The 25,469-nt window shown below is 42.8% G+C and overlaps 1 protein-coding gene and 1 long non-coding RNA gene across 8 annotated transcripts in view; one reads left to right on the top strand and one right to left on the bottom strand.

Moving 5' to 3' along the window:
* The window catches only part of ZBTB38 (zinc finger and BTB domain containing 38), a 121,662-nt gene that overhangs the window by 45,743 nt on the left and 50,450 nt on the right, over positions 1-25,469 (top strand). Inside the window, exons 2-4 of one of the 7 annotated variants that reach the window (XM_020286033.2) lie at positions 1,595-1,781; positions 2,867-2,933; positions 19,552-19,617. The gene's annotated coding sequence lies outside the window, so the exon portion shown is untranslated. Of the gene's footprint in view, positions 1-1,370; positions 1,782-2,866; positions 2,934-11,060; positions 11,958-17,423; positions 17,507-19,331; positions 19,436-19,551; positions 19,618-19,650; positions 20,570-25,469 lie in introns of those variants that run through there. The other 6 variants (XM_076005033.1, XM_020286041.2, XM_020286047.2 and 3 more) reach the window with 6 other exon arrangements.
* LOC142871932 (uncharacterized) lies at positions 1,568-15,149 on the bottom strand. Its single transcript, XR_012920167.1, has 2 exons — positions 14,768-15,149; positions 1,568-10,053 (listed from the first exon to the last, which is right to left on the bottom strand). It is a non-coding gene; the product is annotated as an uncharacterized LOC142871932 (long non-coding RNA).

Raw genomic sequence — 25,469 nt, 5'->3', positions numbered from 1 at the left:
CCCCCGACCCCCAACACACCCTCAACCCCCCTGCCCCACTCTGAAACCACACCATAGTTCCAACTTGTGTTCTGGCCTGGAGCCTTCGACAGAAGCGCTATCGTGTCTTTCTTCTCTTTAGTTTTCTTGCCTGCCCCAGACTTACCCCTTTAATTTCACAGACCCTCACACCCTCATCCAGGAGGCCAGGAGGCAACAAGGACAAACCTGGACCTTCGCTCCCTGCCAGGTGTCCTGTCGCTGTGGCTCTCGGACTCTGTGTCCACCACACCCACAGGCCTGCAGCCACCAGACCTCCCTGGCTTGTCTTCTGGTTCTAGCTTCTCATCCCCACTTGGACCTGATGGCAGACTCGCCCTCCTGGCCACTCGGGTAACCCGCCCATTTGCCAACTCTCAGACCCAGGACTGACGCATCAGGAAAGCACGAGGCCATGTAACCTAGACAGAACACCCGGGTGTCCCACTGTTTCCTTGGAGGATCTGGTTTTGAGTCCCGTCTCTATTCTTGTCCTCCCTCTCCTCCACAGCGTGCCAGGTCAATATTCCTTCAGTCACTCCAGCCATGCAGCATAGTGGTTAAAAAAACAAGATTTGAGATCGAACAAGCCAGGCTCTGTCACTAACTAGCTGTGAGACTTTAAGGAAGTGTCTTAACCTCTCTGAGCATCCACTTTCTCACCTATAGAATTAAAAATAACAGTAGTACCTAGCTCATAGCATTGTCGTGATAATACGTTATAATAATAAAAGGAAACAATCTTCGTACAGCACCTAGCACAGAGGCCTGAACATTCACTCTAAGTTTTTAATATATGTCCGTATAGTGTTTTATTTTTAAATGATCGTTCTTTCATTCATCATATGTTTACTAAGCCTCCTGCCATATCCCCTTTAAAGAGTGGCGCCCTCTTAAATCCAGGAAGAGCTAGCTCATCTTGGCACCCAGAGCGGGCAGCTAAGGCCCATAGCACAAAGGCAAAGGAGAACAGACACTGGTCACCGGTGCCACCCTGGGATGGTGACCAGAGTGCCTGCCGCCTTTCCTCGTCTCTTTCAATACCACTGCGACTCCCTGGGTAAGGCAGGCACCACAAGGAAGAGGGGAGATGGCAGAGGGGAAGTGAGAGGTCCCCAGGGAAACACCGCCTCTTCTTCCCTGCTTCTCTCTGTGACAGAGTGCGGCCATGCCTCTGCTGTGCAGGAGGGTGATGTCCCTAGGGGAGGCCTTGTTGAATCTGTCTGGGACGGTTCCGGAAGTAGGAAGGGCGGCCGGGGGTGGGGAGGCGGCAGGAATGTTCTCCTGGGCTGCTGCTCAGTGCCGGCTGAGAGGAGGGCCTCTGGACATCAAAGGTTCCTTTTGTCCCCTTCCGAGTGGCAGGGCAGCCCGGCCGCTGGCAGTGACTCAGGCCTGGCCCTGACGTCACACACGCCTGGCCACTGGCCTCCCTCTGCAGCCAGGAAACTGGCTGGGGAGTGGCACTCGCTGCTGCAGCAAATCTCAAAATAAAGAGGCAACTGCATTTTTCCTCCTCTCCATCTCCTCACAGCACACCTTTCTTTTCTTCTTCTTCTTTTTTTTTTTTTGTTTAAAGCCTCATGGAAGGTTTTACTTGTAGATCAACTTTCAAAATGTAGGAAGTCAGAATGGGTGACATCATCAGAAAAGTATGTGGAGCTGATCTCGACAAGAAGTGAAGAACCCAGAGCAAGGAAGCGGTTGCAACTCCTGAGCCCAGGGAGCTGGCAGCGTCTGGGCTTCGGAGCAGCCGGCGCCTCCGAGTAAGTGAAGGCCCACCTCGGCCCCTCACGCGGTGCCCTTCGCGTGCGGGTGCCATCTTGTTCCCTGACACCCGAGGCCCGGCAGGCCCAGCCAGAGGGGGGGCGGGACTGCATCTGAGACACCCTCTAAATACAGCCCCAAGGAGATCTGATCTCTCGCTTCTCCATAGGACCAGACAAGAATGCTAAAAAAAAAACCCAAACCCAAACAAAACAGAACAAAAACTAAGGCTGAAACCCTGGGGAAAATGGGCCAACTGGTGCCTTTCCCTGTCAACCCTCCTGTCTTGTTTCCTCTTTCGCCTTCTGCCCAAGTGCTCTATTTCAGACTGCCAGAATGTTTGTTCAGAGTGCTGGACCGTTTGCTTCCTGCGTCTTATACTGAGTGATCAGACATAAAAATAAGCCCTGTTCTAGGCAAATACGTGCCCTGTGCCATCAAATGGCATTTTCGCGCTTAACCTGGTGAAAGATGGCAGCCCTGGTAAGAAAGCGTCCACGGTCACGCTGCCTGCACAGAGCACGCTTCCGGCCGTTCCGGCGTGCGCACCTCCATTGTCTCGTCGCCCAGTTTGCAGAGAGCTTATTTTCACTCCTGCTTGTGCCACTGCATCTGGGACGACGTTAAACACAAAGACACATTAGGACGTGTCTGTTTTAACTTCGTCTAAAAACTCATAGGTCTTTGCAAAGCCTATAATTTCACAAGCTCTGGAAGTTCCTACCCAAGAAAGTTAAGTTCCCGAGAGAAAAGTTTTAACATGTACGTAAGAACTGCACAGCACATGGGCATAGAAATCATACCCTAATTTTCCTGGCTTCTAAAGTCATTTCCTGAGTCAGCATCTAGTCTTTGTACAGCTTACTTAGCACAGGAGATTTGTTCTTCATAAATTCTATGTTAAAATGATGGAGGCGTGTGCTTTAAAAGTATCTTACTTTAAAGGCAGTGGGAGAGTTTGCCTTTTACTGGAAACAAAGGCGAATGCAGTTGACAACTGAATACACCCTTCGGAAATTAGCTATCACACTCTAAAATATCTGTTTTGTAGTCTTATGTTTTACTTTTTGTTTTAATATATCAGGTTGTCTGGAAGTGAGCGTCTGCTGTTCTGCTGACTCCCAGGTCCGAATGCTGTGACCAATACTTTGGTGAGTGTCATTTGTCCCTAACAGCTGTTTAAATTTAAGTCTTCCGATTTACATTTTTGGTGTGTGGTAAAATTTAAAGAAAAGGGGAAAGGGCATAGAGACGCCTGCACACAATGATAGCAGCGGTATCAAAGAGAATATGTATTAGAATAGGCTAATTGCTACAATAGACCCCAGAATGTATAATGGCTCAGACACAATAGGAGTTTATTTCTCGTGCATGTAATAGTACGGGTCAGTGGGGCAAGTCTCTTTCATGCGTTCATTCAGAGACACAGGTTGAGAGAGGCTCTGCCTTTTGCAGCATGTGGTTTTCAAGATCACCTGGCGGGGGGACGGGAGGGGTCTCCACTACTCGGTAGAAGAAAAAAAGGGTACAAAAATGTGCACATAGGAGGTTTTTATAGGACATGCCTAGAAGTGGGTGAGCATTACTTCCACTCACATTCCATTGGCTAAAACTCAGTCACATGACCACAACTAACCACAAGGGAGTCTGGGAAATGCAGTCCCTGGTGGGACATCCACTTCGCAGTGACAACTTTGGGGAGTTTCTGGAGAAGAGGTCGTTCTCTCTGGCGCAGTATATAAAGGAACTTGGAGATGCTCAAGGACTTATCCTTGTTGCAGAGGAACAGTGGGAGACGTAAAAAATTGTCAGATATTTAGAATTCCCTGACGCTCTTAGGTAACATCTGGCCGTGTGGGCAAGAAGCAGTGGCTGAGATTTCTCAATACACCTCTGTCCATTATGACCTAGAGCCTTTCTGTGAGCACCGCCACGCTGCCAGTGGCTGGTGAACCAGGAAGGACATTCTTCTTGTTTTTCCTTTCAGTGTCCTCTCAGTGTAGGGCGGTTCCGGCTCTGTCTCCTGTTCCTGGATCTACCAGTTGGAATTGTCCAACTGCTCCCCAACCACGAGCCCCAGTGATCTGTAGGAAAACTCATGGCTTCCTTAGCTCAGTTTTGTCTGCTCCTAGGGCTTTGGAAAGCTATGCTTCCTGATCTGCTCCAAGCCTCAGGACACTTAATCAGGGGGAAAATTCCCTGCCTTAGGTGAGCCCTTCAAACCAAGTTATTAGAGAAACATTTAAAAGTAGGCTAAAAAGGCTCAGGCTGGGGATATTAATGCTACCCCTAAGGATCTGATATGTAAGTCTAGCTTTTCCTTTTCAAAACACTTACTGAAATAATGAGTGGTAAAGTTATAAGTCCTGTTTGGAGAACCGTTAACTAGTTTTATATTTTCTGTAGCCTTTAACCATTGTTAGTCTCAGTACGGTATTCAACTTGCTGGTAAATACCAGAAACCATATGACGGATGCCTTATGATGCCCCCAGTTTAAAGGCTTCCAATGAAAATGGACCAGAGTCTTTGCCTGAGCTGCCTGCTACCTAGTTCTCTAGTTTTGTGGTCAACATCTGGCTAAACACTCTGGTTTCTGATTGAATTTTCCCCTGGACTTGACATTTCTGACACCCACATTCACACCCCGATGAGCACACACCGTCCATTGTTCCGGGAGGCCTGTTATCAGCCCATTTGACGCAGACTCCCAGATCTCTGACCCAGCCTGATGCCTGGCCTACTACTCCCTGCCAGTGCTGCCTATGCTCTGCCCAGTCCCCTCACATCACGAATAGGCTGGCAAAGAGTGGGACAGAGTAACAAGTTGATTCATTGCAAAAAATACTCCAGCTTTTGAAAGTCTATTTTCCTGGGTTGTAGGGAACTAAAATCGTCTACCAAACTGGGGACTGGCTGGGCTAGTGCAGTAAGCTAAAGATGAGAACGGGTTTAATGGGGGAATACAGTGCCTGCTAGAAGGGGGCAGCCAAAGGAGTAAGTTGAGAACAAGTACCCGGTTTCAAAAGCTGGAACCAGATGGGGACGGTCTGTTGCTGGAAGCCCCAGCCTAACAGAGTCTGCCAGGAAGGGCAGAGCCAAAGGTCACAGTCAAGGAGGAAAGATGTCAGGGTCCATTCATTTGGGAAACTGGCTAATCACAGCTTGTTAATTTCAACTGCCATCTATCTGATTATGACTCCTCAAAGCACTAAGTATGCAGGAGTCGACCTATGAGTGGTGTTAGGGGGAGCGGGCCCACCTCCTGATTTCTAATCTCCAGCGCATAGTATGGCAGTGACAGGTATGTGATCACCAAACCAGGTAACCAGAATTTCACTACTATTGACACTTGGTGTGTGAAAGAAAGCCACAAATCCCCTTAAGCATCAGCATGCTGGGCGACCTCTTGGACAAGCAGCAAAGCAGGTTTATGTACAAATATACATTTCATAACTATTTTGATATTTGACATTTCCCAAAAGGACATCAAGTAGACATCACGGGAAAAGTTAGACTATCTTGAGCTTCCTTAACTAACCTTAATTTTGTATTTTATTATTTCTTTCAATTGTAATTACACATGAGGGTTAGAATTCAAATTCGAGGCACTATCACCTTTTCATAGCTGTCATTTAAAGATCTTAGCCTGGTCTTGCTGATCCATGAGGAGCAAACGTGGATTGAGCTCGGCAGCCTCACATAGGCAGTGACTAGACCTGGTGGTTATTTCAACCCCAGAGGTTTTATAATTGTCATAGTACATAATTGTCATGATACAGAAGTGCAAGCCATTTTCTCCCCCTGGGTCAGCATTATAAATGTTCTGTTACTCTTTTTTAGAAGGTTTTGCAAAAAACGACCACATCGTATTCACTAAGCTAAGAATTCATAGTAATAGGGCTTCATAATTTCTCATGTGAAATCCCCTAATTTCTTGTCAAGAACCAGCTTGGAAAACACCACCCTGAAGACGTCAGGGTTTTGTTTTTAGCTCAAGCAGTCTCTGGTTTTCATCAGAACTTTAAAGCTTCCTCTCACCTCCAAAATGGTGTTTTTAAAAAATGTAATGCTGAGACTCTGTCGGAATAAGTAATATTATGAGCGCAAAATGGTTTGGGCAACTTAGGAAAGTGCATGTCACGTCAAAGTGTTGATGAAAATAATTATCATAATTATGGTCAGCATTGGTGTTTTGACTTTTGATATTGCTATTAAGTATCATTATTTTAAAATTTTTTGTCTTTCTAAATTGACCTTCAATTGGGATCCTTTGCACCACTTCTAACTAGCCAAAGCATGTTGTGTAAAGATTTTGAAGCCACTTAGAAAGGTTTGATTCTAGGCCCGAGGCCTAACTGAGAGATTTCTAATCTCATTCAGAGTCGTGTTTGACCTGGGATTTGCTGAAATCTTTGAGGGATGATGGATAGGTCAACTCTCTGCCAAAAGAAGATGATCCTGGCATTCGATGGGACTCCTGGTGCATTGGGCCAAGGAGGCTTGGAAACTGTCCACAAAAGTGCTACTCTGGGTGGTGCCTCCCAAGCCAGAGTAGAGCCCTCATCTTTGTCCAAAAGCCTCTAATCATGAGAGCAGTCTTGGTGTTACAGGGTGTTATAGGCTTGGTGTTACCGGGTGTTATAGGCTTGGTGTTACAGGGTCGGGTGGGGGTAAGGAGTTATACTGAGGCAACAAACAGCCCCATCCAAGAACAATAAAAAAGATGTGATTTAAACTAACTGAAAATGCTCTTTCATATCCCAGACCCTACAGGCTATCATCCTCAAATGTAACAGGAAAATAGTATCTAGTGAAAAAGGACTTTCTCATTGCCCCAAATGCCTTGGCATCAATTATACCAAGGTATCTCACAAAGTAGCTTACAATTAACCTCAGACACAGGACTCTGTCTATTGTTTGAGTTTTCTGCCGCCAGGCTGTGGCTGGGCTGGACTTTTAAGAGACTTCTCTTCCCATCTGAATTCCTTTCTTTTATATTTAAAAATTTATCATAATTATTTTTAAATAAAAAGAGCCATACCTAGTCACTGTACAAAATCTGGAAAATATGAAAAAAAAAATTAAGAAGAAAATAAAAATCACCAGTAAGCCGACAACTGAGCCACAATTAAATATTAACATTTTGATGTATTTCTTTTCAATTTTCCTATATATATATATTCTTTTCTTCTTTTAAAAATTGTTCAGATGGTATTTTATATGTTTTTTTGCCCCCATTTATCATTACGTTGTAAACATTTTACTGAGTCACTAAATGGTCTTTGAAAACATGATTTTTTTTTTTTAAAGACAGTATCTTGCTCTGTAGCCTAGGCTGGAGTGCAGTGGTGCTAGATCATAGCTCACTGCAGCCTTGAATTCTTTGACTCAAGCAATCCCACCACCTGAGCCTCCTGAGTAGCTGGGACTACAGGTGCACGCCACCACACCTGCCTAAATTTTTTTTTCCTTTCTTCATAGAGATAAGGTCTTGCTACATTGCCTAGGCTGGTTTCTAACTCCTGGCCTCAAGTGATCCTCCTGCCTTGGCCTCCCAAAGTGCTGGGATTAGAAATGTGAACCACTGTGCCTGGTCTATCCATTTTTTAAATGGATATTTTGATTGCCATTAGTGTTCTACTATTAAAATGTAAATATTCTTGTAGTTAAGTCTTTGTGGACATCTTAGGGAAAATTCCTAGAAATTGAATCACCAGGGCAAATAGTGATTTTTAAAGTTCCTAATGCATATTGGTGAATTAGCCTCTAGAAATGTACCATTGTATATTTTAAAACCTTGGACCCTTTCGGTTTCTCATATTAAAATCCATGCTTCTAGGCTGCAGTGGCATCAGAAGCTCTGAGGAGAAGGACCAGGAATATGCATTTTAATCGAACATGTACATTAAAATGTGAGAACTATGGACATGCTACACTCAGTTCAATAAACATTGTATTCGGCAAACATTTATTAGACAGAAAAAAGTTATAGAACTCTGAGCTAGTATATCTAAACCAAAATTTAACTTAAAGCTTCTTTTTGGCTTCTGAATTTTAGATTTTCCCTTAGCTGTGGTATGGTATAGTAAAAAAAAAAAATTATTAGCTAGGGAATCAGGAACCCTTATTGTGAATTTGAGATCACTGAGGCCCAGAATGATTCATTTACTTCCTAGTGGTCACCCAGAGATTTAATGACAAAGGCTGAACTACACAAAGGGCCCAGAGCCACCCAACCTCTGGGTAATAGATGAAAGGCACCAACGAGAAGATTGACTCCTGAAGTCACCCCTGCCTCAGCCAGGAAGCGTTTATCTGCCTTCTGAGGGCCAGGGCCATGTCTCAGGGCACGTGTGGGCAGCCCAGACCCAGCGAGGGGTGCAGGTTCTCATATTGGTCACCTGATGAGGCCAGGCCACTGTGTGCCCTGAGCCCTGAGGTGGTGGCACTGAGGTCTGACCCAGGAGGACGCAGGGCAGCCATAAAGAGTACGCCCACAAGGCCCCCGCCACGGGAGCAGAGTAGGAGGTAGGGTGTAGAGTCAGAGACCCGGACCCCAGCGCAGGGCCAGGGCAAGTGCCAGACTGAAGTGTATGGCCAAATTTTAGGTCAAGGCTGGCACGATGTGAAAATAAGACAAAGCAAGAGCTAGCAGGGAGCTGCAGCAGATTCAACCTCAAGGGTGAGCCCCACTGCACAGCGTCACTGTCAGGGGAGTCCCTGCCCCAGGTTGTGCCTGCCTTTTAAAGTCTGAAAGGCACTATGTGCTGGACTGCCTTCCGATGGCAAGTAAGTAGGAGCAACGGGCCAGAAAAGAGGGACTTGAACATGGGTATTTTTTTTGAAATGGAAAAAAAAACAATCATAGCAGAGAACATAGTGAACAATTTTTTTTAATTCTCACCATTTTCTAAGAGGAAGTGTGACTATCCACCTTGCCTGCATAACCCTGCTAAGCCCATCAGACTACCCCGCTGGCTGCCTGACAGTGTCTGGCTGCACGTGCTTCCTCTCGTTCTACCACCCCTGGAGGGCCACCAACTCGTCCCTGGACTTTCGAGTTCTGCCTCCACAGACCGCTCCACTCCCTGCCATCCCCAGTTCATGTTCAGCTTCTATAAATTACCATTTAGGTTCTGCCATGCTTCAGTCCATGTGGATCTCCTATGATGGCACCAGGTAAAGCACAAGAGCCAGAACCCAATGGGGCACCTCAGCTGTACCCGTCCTACATGCTTGGACACCAAGACATTTGCCTGTGACCACCAAGCTTTGGAGCATGACTCCATTATCCCATGGATGTCCCCATTCAGGATCGCTACTCTCCTGATTCTTGGTCTCCTGGTCCAGGCTCGTGGATCCAGGGTCGTGATGAGTATGGACGCTGGCAGTGTCTACAACCTCCCTTTAATCAGAAGTACAACAGACAGAGGGTGACTTTCCAGGAAAGGTTGGGGAGTTCAAGTCCTCACTATAATGTTTGCCCATTACAAGGCTTATAGCCCTGTCACCAGCATGACTTCCTCGACTGAGCTACCTTCTGATACTTGGATGAAGTTCCAACTGCTCACAGGACCTGGATCCCTGAGCAGGAAGGTTTACGTGGTGGTGACAGCAGTGCCTCCAGCTCTAAGCCCAGGAGATAGACATAGGAGTTCTATGACGTCGGATGAGCTGTCCACATGCTGCTGGAGAGTCTTGAGTGGTCACAGAGTAGGAAATTCAAGGGCAGAAAGCGTTCAGTGGGTCCCAAGATTTAGTAAGTGCTACTGGTGGTCCCGCCCTTACCTATCTATGTTAGCTCCATCTCCCACCTCCTCTTGTACTACACGAATAACGAACTCCCTTCAGGAATAGAAAGCTCCCACACAGTCTCTGGCCAAAGCTTCAGGAGGACCCTGGCCCAGGCACACTCTGTCCCTGTCGTAACACATGGGGGCTCCTCTACCCCATAAGAGCACGTGCTGCTGGCATCACGTCTGCCTGCTGGACCAAGAGGCACGTCCCCAAAGACCCTCGGCGTCCTCAGGTGGTGATGTCTCAGCCCTGCAGTCAGAAGCAACTGTGCAAATCTGAAGGCTCATCCCATATGCAGAGAAACCACTCTGTTTTTCGTCATCTAAATGCCAGACAGTCCAAACTGCTGTGTAGACAGCTGCCGGAAACAGCTGAGCGACCTCTGAGGCCACCCCAGCCAAGCTCTGAAGGCCCCAAACTTACTGCTGTCTTGAATGTTGACCATCAAGAGGAACCCACATCTATTAGAATGGCTGAAATAAAAAAATACTGATGTTACCAAATGGTGGCAAGGATGTGGGAAAAGTGGACCTCTCTCGTACATTGCTAGTGGGAATGTATTACACAGTGGTACAGCCACTCCCAGAAACAGTTCAGCAGTTTCTTATAAAGTTAAGCATACCCTTACCCTAGGATCTACCACTCCCACGCCTGGGTATTTGCACAACAGAAACGAAAACTTAAGTTTGCACAATCACCTGTACATGGATATTCATAGCAGCTTTATTTGTGAGAGCTAAAAACTGGAAACTAGCCAATGTTCTCCAGTGAGTGTGTGGGTAAGTGTGGCACATCTGCACTTTGGAATATTATTCAGTGATGAAAAGACACACACTGTTTACGAGCAATTTGAATGGATCACAAGGGCATTGTGCTGGGTGAAAGAAAGCCAATCTCAGAGGGTTACATAGTGTATGACTCCATTTCTAGAACATTCTCAAAGTGACAGAATTACAGTGACAGAGGCCAGTGGTAGCCGGGGGCTGGGGTTGGGGGTGGGTATGGCTGTGGAGGCAGCAGAGGGGATGGTGGTGGTGGAGTAGTTCTGCATCCCAACTTCGATGATGGTTGCTCCAACCTATATGTACATGCGATAGCATTTCACAAAACTGTTGACATACACGTGTAAAAACCGCTGAAATCACACAAGGTCTGTACCTCAGTGTGCCAATGTCCATTTATTGGTTTAGACAATGTACTGTAGTTATGTAAGATAGCACTAGAAGAAGCTGAATAAAGTATACATGTTACTATTTTTATAGCTTCTTATAAATCATATGCTGTTTCCAAAAAAAAAAAGAAAAAGTCATTACAACTTTTTGAAAGTTTTTAAAAATGAATTTTAGAAGGGGAGGTTTTCCACCTCTTGGCAGGGGTGTTCATCCTCTGGTCTCTTCTATGAGCAGCTCCTTTTGTTTATTTTGCCACCTTCTAATTTGTGGTTCAGCCTGTGCAGCGTTCTGATGGCTGTGGCTTCGCCCTCTGCTTTTCAGACACAGCCCATCCTCCGATGGAATCAAAGCTCAAGTCTTCCAGCACTGAGTGAGAAATGCCCCTGTGCCCCTCCCTGAGACTGTGACTTCAAAGCTAGGGGAAGACTCCGAGATCTAAGAAACGGTCTCACGGTGAATACTGAGGACAAATCATCTTTCTCGCCCCTGCACAGCAATTTCTTTTCCGGAATGGCTCTTTGTCTGCTCTGCTCTTCATACAGATTATTCTCTTCACCTTCACCAAACGGCCCCTCCTTTAATGGAAGGAAATTAACCCTTCTGTGCCCCCTTTCAGTCTCATTCAGCTGAGGGCTTTCTTTTAACAGTGTTGCTGTCTCTGGGCCTTGTGCCACAGCGGAATGCTGCAGAGTGGGATGGCTGCCTTCTCTTTAAAGCTTTTACGCCTCTGTCAAACACCTTTTCTGCCAGACTTGGCCCCGGAAAGACAGTTTTCAAATTAAATTTGTCGTGAGCTGCCTGGGTTTGCAGTATGGAATTGCACAAGGCCATGGGCATTTAGGTCAAGGGGGAAGTGCTGTGCTCACTACCTGCAGAGCCCTGTGGTAATGGAATCCCAGCTTTATTTACTCCCCTGCTCTGCAGAGGGGTCCCCAGAATCATCTAAGGTTAGGCTGAGCATTTGGGCTGTAGCCTATGTGGCATCCTGTCCGGATGTGACAATACGCTCACATACAAGCCACTATCCTCCCACCCCCCTGGGCTGGTCTCAGTCCCCAATTTCCTGCCATGCCTTATTTATTTGGGGGACTCATCTCAAGAGACCATGGTGAGAGGGACGGAGGTGTCCATTTCTCAGGAGGGACGGAGGTGTCCATTTCTCAGGCCTGGCTGTGCGTTGGTGATCAGGACTGTGTGCTATAAAGGTGACAATTTGAATTGTTGACTTTTCATAGTTGTTGAGTCTCATAGTTTTGCACCTTTTGGTTTCAAAACCATACTGAACAACGGAAAATGAAACCTGCAACTTATTTTTAGCTGTTCTTGCTAACTCATGAGATTTTTCTTTGCAAACCAAATAGGATAAAGGCTACTTCAGCAAGCTAAACTTAGTCTGATTGACTTAATATAGCAATCAAGGTTCATACTTCTCAAGTGACACTCAGTTCCAGGTGATGTTTTAGCCAACATTTACTATTTTGCTTAAAATTACATTTAGTTGAGTTTTTTTTTTTAAAGTTAAAGTATGCTATAATATTTTCCTCTGAGACGAATTGGGAAACATGTTATAAACCTCCTCTACTAGCATCTACTCATTAATTCACTTAATCTATAACTATTTATTATCTATTTAAGTGACATCTTGGACTTTAAAAAAAAAAAAATTGAGCCAGTGTGTTGAATTACAAAGCACAATAATAGAAATTAAAGAATATGGCTTCTGTTCTGGTTGCTGGGGTCTTCAGATATGACACTTACTCTCTTTGAGCCTGATTTTCTTCTCTCTTAAAGAAAGAGTTTAGATGGTATTTTTTTTTTTTTTTTTGAGACAAGTTCTCATTCTGTTGCCCAGGCTAGAGTGCAATTGTATCAATCATCATAGCTCACTGCAACCTTAAACTCCTGGGCTCAAGCAATGCTCCTGCCTCAGCCTCCTGAATAGCTGAGACTACAGGTTTGTGCCACCATGCCTGGCTAATTTTTCTATTTTTTGTAGAGACAGGGTCTTCCTATGTTTTTCAGGCTGGTCTCAAACTCCTGACCACAAGTGATCCACCAGGCTCCGCTTCCCAAAGTGCTAGATGGTATTTTCTAAAGCATCTTCCCTATCCTATAATTCTATGAAACACACTGTGCCCAAGGAAATGTTGAGCATTTTTTAAAGGCTACAGTGATGTTGTTGGCGACTCTTATTTCTTTCTCCCCTTTCCCTGTTCTAGGAGGGACAGGTTGACACAAAGTGCTGTGGTTTGCTTGCCAGACAATTTAGGCTCCCCTTGGTAAACAAGTGATTAAGTACTTGAAAAACTTCCATAGGGGTTTTCAGCCTCCAGGCTCATTCCTTAACTCACAGAGCAAGTTCTCCAATTTTAGGATGTAGCTTCGCAATACAAAGCTGAAGACTCCACTGGTGGTAGAGGAAGGACCCCCAAGACTGGTGTTGGTGAGTCAAAAGCATATCTTTATGGAGCCCCTGGACTGTGTTAGGCAATGCTCTGGGCACCGTGGGAGATACAAAGATCTGGCAGGAGACAAGCCAGAGGCATGAGTAAAGGTAGATAATTCAACACAACAAAAATTTACTGTGCTTTTATTTTTAGTCCAAAGGAAGTAAAGACTCACTGAGGCTTGTTAAGCAGCTCTAGCTGAGAAGAGGTGCACCGCTGTGGCCCTTCTGAGCTGCAAAGTCATTTCTCTGAGAGAAGAGAAGGCAAAGACATTTGCTCCCAGGTGAAGTCTTGGAATGTTTGTTGTCCAGGGTGAAGAAAGATGTAAGGAAAGGATTGTGGTCTCACATGAGGTGGATTTTACAGATCTGTAGAAATTCTTACTTCTCCACCTCCATTGACGTGCCCACCCTCCCAGCCTCTCCAGAAAGAAGCTCAGCTTTCTTGCTGAATATGTATTTTGCCAAATCAGAATCTAGAAGGCTCTGTTGTTTTACTTGCTCTCCATTTGGTGCGTGGCAAGCGGTCGTGGCAGCAAATGAACGTGTGTGATTAGGGATGAAGGAATGCTCTTCATCATCACAGGGACTCAGGTCAGTGTTAGTACCATGTTTCAAACGCGCTGAGAAAGGGAAGCAGAAACTGTTCTGTTGCCACCGCTGAGGTAGTGACGTCCCAGATGGCGGAGACACCTGTTGAGGAAGTTCCCACGGGAGGGTCTGAGTTGGGGTAGGGTGGGTTGAGATGTTGTCCACCACATTCTCCCTGGAAGCCTATATCATTTACTACTTTTTATCTGTTTGTTTTTCTTAAAAAAAAAAAAAAAAAAAAAAAAAAAAAAAAAAAAAAACACAGTTTACATCCCTTCCCCTTTCTAGCTCTTTCTTGGCGAGTGACATAGGTTTGGTTCCCGGGGCTTACAGCCTGATCCTGGCCGTCAGGTGCGGACTGCTTCCTCATACCCTGTACAGATGCTGATGGATGGACGTGAGCAAGCTTGTGTCTCAGAACTGGAGGCTTCTGGAGTTGAAACTCCTCAGACATGTCCACTCAGCCAAGGATTCGTCCCATGCCTACTGAGCACTGAAAGAGACAGTCCTCCTCTCCTACTCTCAAGTGGAGTGGAGCTGGTAGATTAGACAGCCCCCCCTCGAGAGCCATCTGGTTGGCATGTAAAATTACTGCCCAGGAAGCAGGATGGTCAGCCGGCCACACACATCCTTGGGCAGGAGACTCGCAGTCCAGTCTTGGCCTACCTGGTCTAGAAAGCAAGCTGGGATAGATTTTTTTAGAATCACAAACTTTCTTTGATCACAGTTATAATAGCATAGAAGAAAAAAAAGAAAAACTTACTTAGATATAGATTTTAACATAAATAAAAATATATATAAAAAAAAGAATCACAAACTTTCACAGCTGAAAGGGACCTTGGGACAAAAGGAGCAGATGATAACATACAGATGCATGTGAGACACTAAATTTAGTTGAGGAAAATCCCTCACTCAAAAGTTAGGCTTTTAAAAAGTCCATTTTAAAAATATGTTGGGGAAGGAACTCATAATACCTACATAGTTTATCTGTTCAGAAGAAAAGTACTATTTGTCATTTGAAAGCAGGTCAGTCTTAGCCAGGAACAGTGGCACATGCTTGTCATCCCAGCTAGCAGGAGTCGAGCTCCAGCCTGGACAATGTAGGGAATATATCTCAAAAACAAAAACAAACAAAAGAAAGTAGGTCAGTCTTATTGCTACACTGTTTTTCCTTTAATTGAAAATTTAGATTAGAACAATCTAATGACCTGATAATTTGACCTGTAAATTTATTCACAAATGCTGACTATATTTGGTGTAACAGGAAACCAGCTGCAATTTCTCATACAGAGAAGGGGTAAACTTGCTTATTAAGTGTGTGATCTTGGGCAAATCGCCAAATCTCTTTCAGCCTGTTTCCTCATCTGTAATATGGAAAAATTGGACTTCACTAGGTGAAGTCTTTCCCCAGATGGGAACATAAGACTTTTCTACTTTGCTTCATAAAAACATTTCCAAATTATGACAAATCTCCCACCAAAATTGTTATTCTGCTTCCCACCCTTAACTTCCCAACATGGTCTAGTTGATTCCTCCTCTTTTATTCTGTCTTCTCCACCTGCTGGGACCACCCTGTCTGCAGTTGGTGGCATCCTGGGTACCCACAATTCCCAGGGCCTGGAGAGGAGAGGCTAGTTCATCTGAACAGGGGTGGTCATGGGTGGCACCAGGGAGGCAGGGTCCCCTCTACCAGGTGTCTGCACAATGAGAAGATTTCTGAACTCAGGGGTGGAGTGTGGATGTACGGGGCAGTTTTATCCCCTTAGAATTGGTGGAAGACACAGACTTTGCAAAAATCAGTCACACGTAGGTTTGAATCCTAACTTTGCTATTTAGCATGTGACTAGTAATCTCTATTAATTCCTCACCTAAAATTGATTATAATTAATACCCACCTTGCAGGATAATTGAGTCAGAATTAAACAATATAGCTAAAATATTAAGGATGTAGCAGCTTCTCCACAAATGGTAGCTATTATAGACTTTTAGCTCTACTCAGTGTAGAAAGCAGTTCCTATGCAAGATGTAGATGTTCAAAGCAGCATTGGACTTTCTCGAAAATTCTGGCTAAAATATCATCCAGAGGCATTTTTAGTCATTGAAAAATTAAGTCACCATTCAGGACTGAATGCATTATAGAGAGATGTAATAACTAACCTCATAAAAATTTTTAAACTTTTTAAATTCTGAGAATTTAAACAAAATTTTATGCTTGGTAAACACTCCATTTTAAAAATTTTCTATTAGGATAGCCTGACTTGATAACAAATTTATCCACAAATGTTGACTATCTGTATTAGGTATAAAAGGAAACCAGCTGTAATTTTTAATGCAGTGAATGGCATAAAGAAACATGCAGCCTGATCCAAATGTTTATAAACCGAGTATTCCTCTGGGACTCAGTGCCCTGACTTTAGGGGTTTTTTTAAACATAGAGAGTAAAGCTTTGTTCATACTTGAATTATGTACTTTGCATTAGCCATGCAATTTAACTTTAACCCACAGGACTGAAAGTAAAATTAGCTCAGCCTGCAGAACGAGAGCGTGAGCAAGTAAGAACGTTAATCAAAGTGATGGGCTTGCCCCTCGCTGCTAGCTCTGTCCTTCTCCAGCCTGCTCCTGCCAGATCATTTTGGGTTCCTCCTGCTTCACTCATCAAAGTGGCAAAAAGCAGGCTAAAATTTTCATTGTGGAAAAGGGATTTGCCTTTTAAATTAATGTTTGTGCATATGCCCTGAGGAGATGGATGAGAAGCACGCAATTTTTAAAAATCATAAGTGAATGCATACCCTTGCCACTTGCAATCATGACAAAGCTTAAGTAATTCGGGCATGAGCATGGCTTTTTTAAAGTGCAAAACAGGATTTACTAGTTGAGAACGTCTGCCTAAACAAGCTCATCACTCTGAATATTTTCAACTGTAGTTCACACTTGTTTAACCCAAGTAGGTCTGGTAAACGTATCACATTTGCTCACCGAGTGTTTGGAACGTCACAGAATAAACCAGTACATGGATTTTAGGCTCATAATGACAGAGGGTGGACAGAGAACACCGCAGGGAGGTTTGGAAACGGCTTGCCCTGGCATCTGGCTTACAAGTACCAGTAGGGGACCTGACCACACTCACCACCCTTTCCTGTAAAGGGGATATAACACTGTTTACTCATCTCCTGGGAGCCTGATATGGATTACTGTCGTTGTCACTGTCATTTATTATCCGAGACAGAGGAGGCAGCGACTTAGTTCTACGTGGTCAGAGCTGATTCTATAACGTGTATATTTAGCCTACGTAATGATTTGTGAGTGTTTTCAAGTGAATGTCTAGTTTTCAAATGTCATTAATGGGGACTGTCTCAACAGACATTGAGAGCATCAAACACCTAGGTGTTTGCGTCAAGCTCCTCTGACTCCACTGTGAGGACCCTGCTTTATAGATGACCATATATTAAGTTGGTGCCTTGTAACTCAGCGTGATCATCTCTCTAATTCTCGACCCCCATGGTAAAGGAGGAATTGGCCTAAGGACACTCCATTCTAATTTTCTGACGCTGTCAATGCTAACAAGAGCTCATAGAGCAATGATGTGGGGGTGGGGAAGATGGTTCCACCATTGGTGTTAGACTAGGAGCTACTGTTTTCGTTAGAGCCACATTTATTTCTGGAGTAGTTGTGGGAGAGAGATGTGCTCCAAACAGAAGAGGACTCTCTGTGGTGCAGGTATGACCCACAATCTGGACAACCAACTCAGAGACTTTAAAGTATATAAGATAGAGGCGGGCAGGGTACTTTCTACACATTAAGATTAAAATGTTTAATGTGTGGAGACAGGATGTTCTTGGGCAGAAGATGGAATGAGAGCTAGAAACAAAAGATCCAGTTGTGAAACCTAGTACCTAAGATAAGATGTTTGAATATATGTTCTCCTTTAAAAAATTTCTGGGGAACTTGTATGTTTTGATAACCTGATTATTTTCAGCCAGTCCTTATAGAAGATAGAGGCGCTAGAAAACTAGCAACCCCAGAATATATTAATTCATTTCTGCACGTGTTAAAATTAATTAACATTAGCATATTCAGTGATGCAATAGGCAATTAAAGACTTTTAGAGGGATAAGAAGAAGAAAAATGTAAATATATATTCAAAATCAGTCTCGTAGTATTTTATAAAAATGTTGGCTTATGTCCAGGATCTAAAGGTGGGGGTGGGTATGATTTCTTTGTAGCTAAAGAAATAGAGTGGAAAAGAATCTGCTCTATTTCCTTAAAAATAAAAGACTTCTTGTTTTATACATCATGGCAAATGAAATGCTTTTCTGTTTTTTACCTGCCGGCAAGATCTGGAGGAAATTTTTCTAGCAAGCTATGCTGTTTTCCTCTTTGGGGACATGGTGACACTGGTTTTGTAGCAAAACAGTATTTGCTTATTAGGCATTTCTTCAAAATCCTGAATAAGCAGCTCTTTCAACAGTTTTTGTTCCACATGTTAAACATTTCGTTGCAATTTGAGCTTCGATTGTGTGTGTGTGTGTGTGTGTGTGTGTGTGTGTGTGTGTGTGTGTGTGTGTGTGTGTGTTGGTAGGGAGGAATGAAAGGGGGTGCGTAAGAATTCTGGAAGGTTTTTTATTTAAAAAATTAATTCCTCACCATTATGTATTGAAGTCTCTACAGAAAGTGATTGCAATTTATTACATACGGCCAAACTAGATCCCATCAATCTTGAGCGGTGGGGGTAGGGAGGTGGTATTGAAGAAGACATGAAATTTGGTGTTTGAGTAGATGAGATTTAATTTTCGGAAAACATTTCGCTCATAAAACGGATAGCAACCCAGTGTCAGCCCTGACCTCCTGATGTCAATGTCATCGTGCAAGCGTAGCTAAAATAAGCCTCAAAGTAAAACAAAGAAACATTGCATCTCAGCACAACACGATTTCTTCTCTTACAGTATGTACTATCTATAGCCTTTTGGTATTCCTATTAATGGCTTGTTACTTTAAAATTTAGCTTTTGGAGGGGGAGGGAGAAGAAAAATCATTTAGCATTTTCTATGTTCTGAGTGCATACAGTATGCTGCTGTAAGTCTTAGCATTATTTAGGTCAGTATCCTAAGGATAGCTTTTATCATTCATGATGATCAGCTATACATCCAAAGGAACTCAGCATCAATTTATTTTTCTGTACTGCTTTTATTCTGCTTCTAAGTTTAAGAAAATCCATTCACGGTTTAATAAAATTCTATCTGAGGCGGTATCTGCCTTTCTGTACTGCAGATACACTTAGCAGGATACATTTACACTGCTTGTGGTTAAAGGTTATAGCACAGATACAGACAGCTGATCATGCATTCTTCTACAAGCTTGCCGGCACCACTTAGAATTTTGAAAAATAATCTAGAAATGCTATACCCTTTATCAGAATTATTCTTTACTTTGCAACAGCTTAACAATTTTGATTTTTTTTGTTAGCAATTCTATGAAATTAACAATCTATAAAATGCATTCCGGACCAGATACATACTGTATTGAAAGCTTTCTTCAAGAAGAGGACATGACAGTATTCATTCCAGCTTATTTTCTTCCTTAGCAAAAGGATTGTTTGATTCTCAGAAGCAGAAGGACACATTCATTGTGGAGCAGCTCTGCCTAAGAGTATGAAATGCCTTCTGTCTGGTTGCAGAATTTGGAGTTTGCTAAACAGTGTTTAGTGATTGGGCTCATCTTGCATCACCAGTTGATGACATTTTTCTTTGTTCCCTCCTACCCAGTTGAACCAAGACTCTGAGGCTGATATGCAATGTCACTTACAACATTAATCAGATACTGCATTTAAGGTGAGCTGTCCCTTGCCTCCTCCTTCCCTAGTGCTTGTGTGCTGCATGCAGTGCGTATCTTGCTTCTGCGAGCCTAAGATGGCAGGCAGGATTAGCCGTGCTTGTGCTGTGTGTGCATGCTGTGTATAGAATTCATTACACGTTGCCTAGTATTTCAGATGTGAGTATGTAAATGCTCTGTATGCCATATCATCTGGTAGCGAAGACTGGTTTTTGCCTCATTACAGCCTTAGATATTTCAACATCACCTTTCATTTCCGATTCATTTGCTTCTGGATGGTTGCTTTTCATCACATTCAAAATACGATTTTACCTTTTTTTTTTTTTAACAAAGCCCCAACCCCCTACAAAACCCTAAAAACAAAAACAACAACAGCAAAACTCTGCTACCAGATGGTGTCTCCCCTTTCTTCTTGCATTTGCTGTCTTTTAAATAATGTATGTTGTATTGTTAATTAATGTGAATATCAAATTAAACACTTGAAACTTACATGTTTATTATGCAGGTAGGAGGCAAGGTGGAGTCTATTTTTAACTCTTTTGCACTGCATTGTGTGCAAGCAACTTGGGTTCTCAAATTTGTATTTTCAGTGCTGGTATCAGTGGTTTGATTTTCAGCAAATGTGACAGTGGCCTTTGCAGTGGTCAGCTCCGAGCTTTGAACTCTCAGAGGAGGAAGGGGAAAAAAATTCAACATACCACCTTCTTGGTTGCAGCCTCAGAGAAACCTTGGATGAGAAACTTCTTTTTTCAATCCTGTTTTCCTGTTGATAAATTCAGTTCTCGTGATCACGGTACATTCAAGCTGTTCTGCGTATGATTTTTGTGTGTGTGACAATTGCATCTAAAACTTGTGAGCAAGAAGACGGAGAAATCAGTTGGTCTCCATCGCTTTACATAAAAATGGCTGAGTATCTTGTCATGCTAGCACTGCATTAAGTGATGCATACAGGTAGGTTGGAATTTGCATGTTTTATAGATTTTTTGGAGCCATGAAGCAAGAACATTAGATGCATTAAAATATGACTTTAAAAAAAAATGAAATAAGACAGTTGTAATCTTTTGGGGGGAGGGTATTGAATTGGATAGCCTCTGCTATTCAGATACTATATAAATATATAGCTTTTAGAAACTTATAAAGTGATTCTGCTATAAAAGTGAGATGATTCTTTTTTTTAAAAAAATCATATATATGATAGGTGTGGCGCCATTAGACAACAAAAGAATTTTTTGAAAAGTCTGATGATTTAGCTCCATTTTAGCTTGAAACTAAAAATAAATGGATTTCTGGAGATAATTTCAAAGAGCGTAAACAAGCTTAATAAGAAACATTAAAAATATTTAAATTTTATGAAGCGGTTTTTAAACGTGTTTTATGAAAGATGAAAATAAAAACTTACATGCTTCCAAAATCAATTTTAGGTAATATACAAGAATACACTATTTGTATGTATATAATTTAGAGAGATGAAGAGTTATAGTTTTTAAAGGGGGAAATATTAAATATAGATGGCCCTGTTAGAAGAAATAGAGCTTCACTAAATGAAACTGAGCCCCTAGAATGGTTCATTGCAGACCATACAGCTGTGGTTCTATAAGTACCAGATTCTGACACTTTTCAAAATTATTTCATGAGTTCTTCCCTTTGAGCTTAACTTCTCAAATATATTTTAGTTTCGAATTAACACTGGGCCAGAACCTGTTTCCTTGGTAACCAAATTGTATTTTAAAATGCAATAACAGATATGCAAAAGAATGTCTTAGAAAAGGAAACAAATGCTTAATGAAAATTTTACAGTTATTTTCCCTCTAATATAGAATCTGGACTGGTTTTAGATGTTTTTAAATACGGTCTTCAAGCCTTAAAAATTAAGCCATATTTCTAAACATATAGAGAAAGCTTGCACAGTGACAGCTTTTTTCTTCCTCCTTTGTGCTCATTCTTTCAAAATTAAGGTTTTCTTTGTAATATGCTCCAGAATGCAGGTCAAGGTTTGTGTACCGAGGTGTAGTTTCATTATCACGAGTTCACCAGCGCCACTGAAACAAAAGGTATTTCAGAAATTCTGAGAATCAGAAAATGCTTATGCTCTTGTTTTTCCTGATCCCTCCATTGGTAACCTCAGAGCTCGGTAGAGAAGGACGGAAACCCAAGCCTACTGCCCCAATGATAAGTGCATATCGAGCCTTTGTAGAAACATCTTTGTAGGTGTGTTAGGAGGAAAATGCTGCCACACCTGAAACTCCCCAAGGTTTGCTCCGATGAGAACATTGAGATTCAAAACCATCTGTGTAAATAGTTGCTTTATACTAGCAGTTTTTCTAATATTCTTTTTCATAGCACTATCTGTAAAATCAAACCTCTTATGGGCTATAGAGTTGTTGTTTTTGTTGTTGTTGTTGTTGTTGTGTTGTTTTGAGGCCAACTAAAATATTTTGCTTGAAGTCTTTCTCTGGCTCAATTATATTAGAACGTGATTCATCTCATAGTGATTTTGTTCTCCGGGCTTGCCGTGAAATATCCTTCCTGTAACACCTTTTTTTCTGTTGTTGTTCTTGGTTGTTGGAAGCCATTTTCCTTCTTGCCTGTGACTTAAAATGACTAAGTGCATTTTAAATGTATTATCAATCAGATGATCATAAACTGAAGAGAAATGTCAGAAACCTGATTCAGTAATGCCTATTCATTTTAGTACCAATAGCATTAACAGTTGCAGTAGGATCAAGCTAATTGTCATTCACTCCTGAACAAATAATGAGCCAGGCATTTGTAACTAAAACACTATTGCTATTCAGAAAGATTACAACTATACATCTTCTATTTTGATAGGCCAGTACAAATTAATCATTTTGAATCCATTTGAATCTTAATTACAAGATTAGATTGGATGCAATGCAATTGTTTTACCATAACAATGAATGCCTCTTCTTTACAAAATGTCGATCCTTTTGTTTGTAACTCAAGCATGATTGTGTCATCTTGATTTTCATACTTAATGGGTTTTTTTTTTTTGTGGCGTTCATTTATGTTGTTCTTGGTCTTGCCTGAAGGAATTTTAAACACAATTCAAGGAGCTATAAAGCCAAATAAGATTGTCGGGAAGCGTATTGTACCACTGTCATTCTAATAAATAGACAAGTGAATGGAATAATAATTATTATATATTACTCTGTTGTGTTTTGCCTTAATGTTTTGCCTTCATATTTCATAGCAATGTTTATAAGGCACACAGCTTTTCTAAACTGACCCATTTACAATTATTATTGAATTTCCTGGATTAGCTGAAAACGTTTCCTGCCAATTGTAGAGGATGGCACTTACCCCTTCCCATTGTTTGAAAGACTATCCTTAACCCATTTACACTTTTTGGCTCAGGTGTTTACATTGGGCAGGCCAGAGCAGGTGCAACAGGAAGAATGTGCAAACAACTGCTTTGTACTCACCAAAATGAAATGGGCAAATTATGGTTTTCTGCCTGAATGATTTATAGTATAAAATTCTCAACTCTGTTTCTTCTTTGGAGAATGGGAAATGTTTTTCCAAGCTTTAACTCAGTGGAATACCAAGATGGCATGTCTTGCTACTAGAGTAATGTTGATCTACCTCAACCATTTCCATAGATCCCCGGTACAGAGACTGGTGGTCAGACCATGACTTAGAGCTTCTTTACTGGTTGATATAGAAGGATCTAGAAAAAGATCTAGCACCTTTCTTTTTAGTATGAAATTATGCTAAGCCTTTAAGTCCCCGGTACCATATGGTTCCTTCTAACAGCTCCATTCCAAGGGAAATGCTATTCTTAATGGCTCTCTTGGCAAGTAAACACTCAGTGCATTTATTGAGCACCTACTATATGCCAGGCATATTCCAGAGGCTAGCAATATAGAGATGAACAAGACAGACCATAGCCCTGCTTCTCATGGACCTGCCTTTAGTTGGGGAGGGGCAGGGGCAGTAGGCAAGAATAGACATGTAAACGAACAACTAAAAAAGACTAGGGTGATTTGGTTGCGAGGAGGAGAGGTGATTTAGAATAGTTGGTCAGGGAAAGACTTCCTGAGGAGGGGGCCGTTAAGTGGGGATCTGTGTGCAGAGAAGGCTCCAACCAGCTGATTATCTGATGTGGGGGTGGGGCATTACCAAGCAGGAGTGCTCACGCTCAAATGCAAACTTTCCTTTCCTTGTATCACTGTCACTGTCTCAGAGCCAGGTCTGACAACTTCATGGGTGGAATCTTAGGTAAGCTTCCTCCATGGTAAGAGAATGGCCCAAGTTCCTGTGGCTGGTTTTAGCCCAGCCACACTCCCAGAGTTTGGTACCTGTGGGGTCATTGCCTTTGACCTAGTCACCAACCTGCCTAAGAAGAGGCATCGTAGATCTAAATGGCGATGAAATTCTGGCACCGATTCAGTGCCAACCTGAGGAATCCACAGAAGAAAGGCCTCTAAGAGCAAGGAAATTTCTGGGAAACCTCTTGCTTTATTTTTCATAAGGACTCGAGAATTGAAACTCACAGCAAAACATCGAGATAATTATTTAATTTTTTTCAAAGGCAACATGGTGGAGGGGTCTGCTTCATCCTGCCAATAGATTCTGTTAGTCCTAAAACTCTCCCATCAGAGTGAAGTCTTTTCAGGTTTCACTAAAACACTTTGGCTCTGCAGACATCTTTGCCTGTTGGTTGCTTTCTAAAGACCTTACTACTTAAAGTAATTATTCTCTATTAAAGCAACTAGTTCTAAGAAAATTCTTCTTAAGAACCAGAACTCTTTTATGCCTTCTAGGTTAGGCTGTGACAAAGGTTAGAGAACAAAAGGGTAAGTTTACTATTCAAATTAGAAACTATAAGGCTTTCGAAAGGCTTCTGAACATTTCAGAAGCATCTTCTAAAGTCCATTCATCATTTAGCAATCTTTGCTTATGATGGTAGAGATGGCCTGGCTGGCTCCTTATACTCCATTTGGTTTTGAGAAGCCCTGAAATATTCCACTACAAGACAGGTTTGTTTGGTCCTTGGTATTGCCCATCAGTGGAGGAGGGGACTTCAACAATTCAGTTCACTACTTTGAGCATTTGTTGAGCATCTACTATGTGACAGACACTGGTATAAGCCAGGCAGAATGGAATACGACATGGTTCCTATTAAACGCCCGTCCAGGTTCCCACGCAAGGCTAGAGCATTGTATGGAGAGGCACAATTGTGTGTCCTCCCTGTTCTAGAAAGAAATGAATGGTGCATTGTTCTCTTTAGTGGCCTTTTGTACTGTTCCCTGGAGGCTACCCTTCAGTTTGGGGACATCTCAGCCAACAGCAAGGACAGTTCTTTGCTCAGACTTTGTGTCTTGGCCTCCTTGACCACCTTCCTGAGATGTCTTGGCTCCTAATAAGCCACCGCATGTCTGCCTGCCCTTCTCCAAGCTGGTCTGCCTGCATTGCCAGGTGACCTCGATAACGGCTGCCACAGTTGCATTCATGAGCAGATGTTAAGCTGAGAAGCCCTTGAATGTAAAATTTTGAATTTGTGATGCCGGTAAGATGCTTTTGGTTTTTTACCTTCCCTGGCTGGGGGGGGGGGGGGGCCTCCCTGCTGGCTGTTCTGCAGAAGACTTTCTGGGCAGCAGGTAAATCAGAGACCACTTGCCAAATCAATTGTCTTTGCTAGGTGATCCCAGCATGCCACTGCCATAGCCTAAATGTCTCATTGACCAGAAAATTGCTCTTTTGATCTTATAACGCATTTTGCATCTTTCCCCCTTAATGGCTTTTCCTTGCTCCTGCAGCTATTCCTGCTCAGGGTTCAAAACTAGCACTTATGTCTACACTCCCTGTGTTTGGCCAGTGGAGGGAGTTT

This window comes from Microcebus murinus, chromosome 1 (genome assembly GCF_040939455.1).
Source record: "Microcebus murinus isolate Inina chromosome 1, M.murinus_Inina_mat1.0, whole genome shotgun sequence".
In the NCBI taxonomy this organism is placed as follows: Eukaryota; Metazoa; Chordata; class Mammalia; order Primates; family Cheirogaleidae; genus Microcebus; species Microcebus murinus.
Note: the sequence above shows the minus strand (reverse complement) of the source record. Positions and strands in the feature narration are given on the sequence as shown.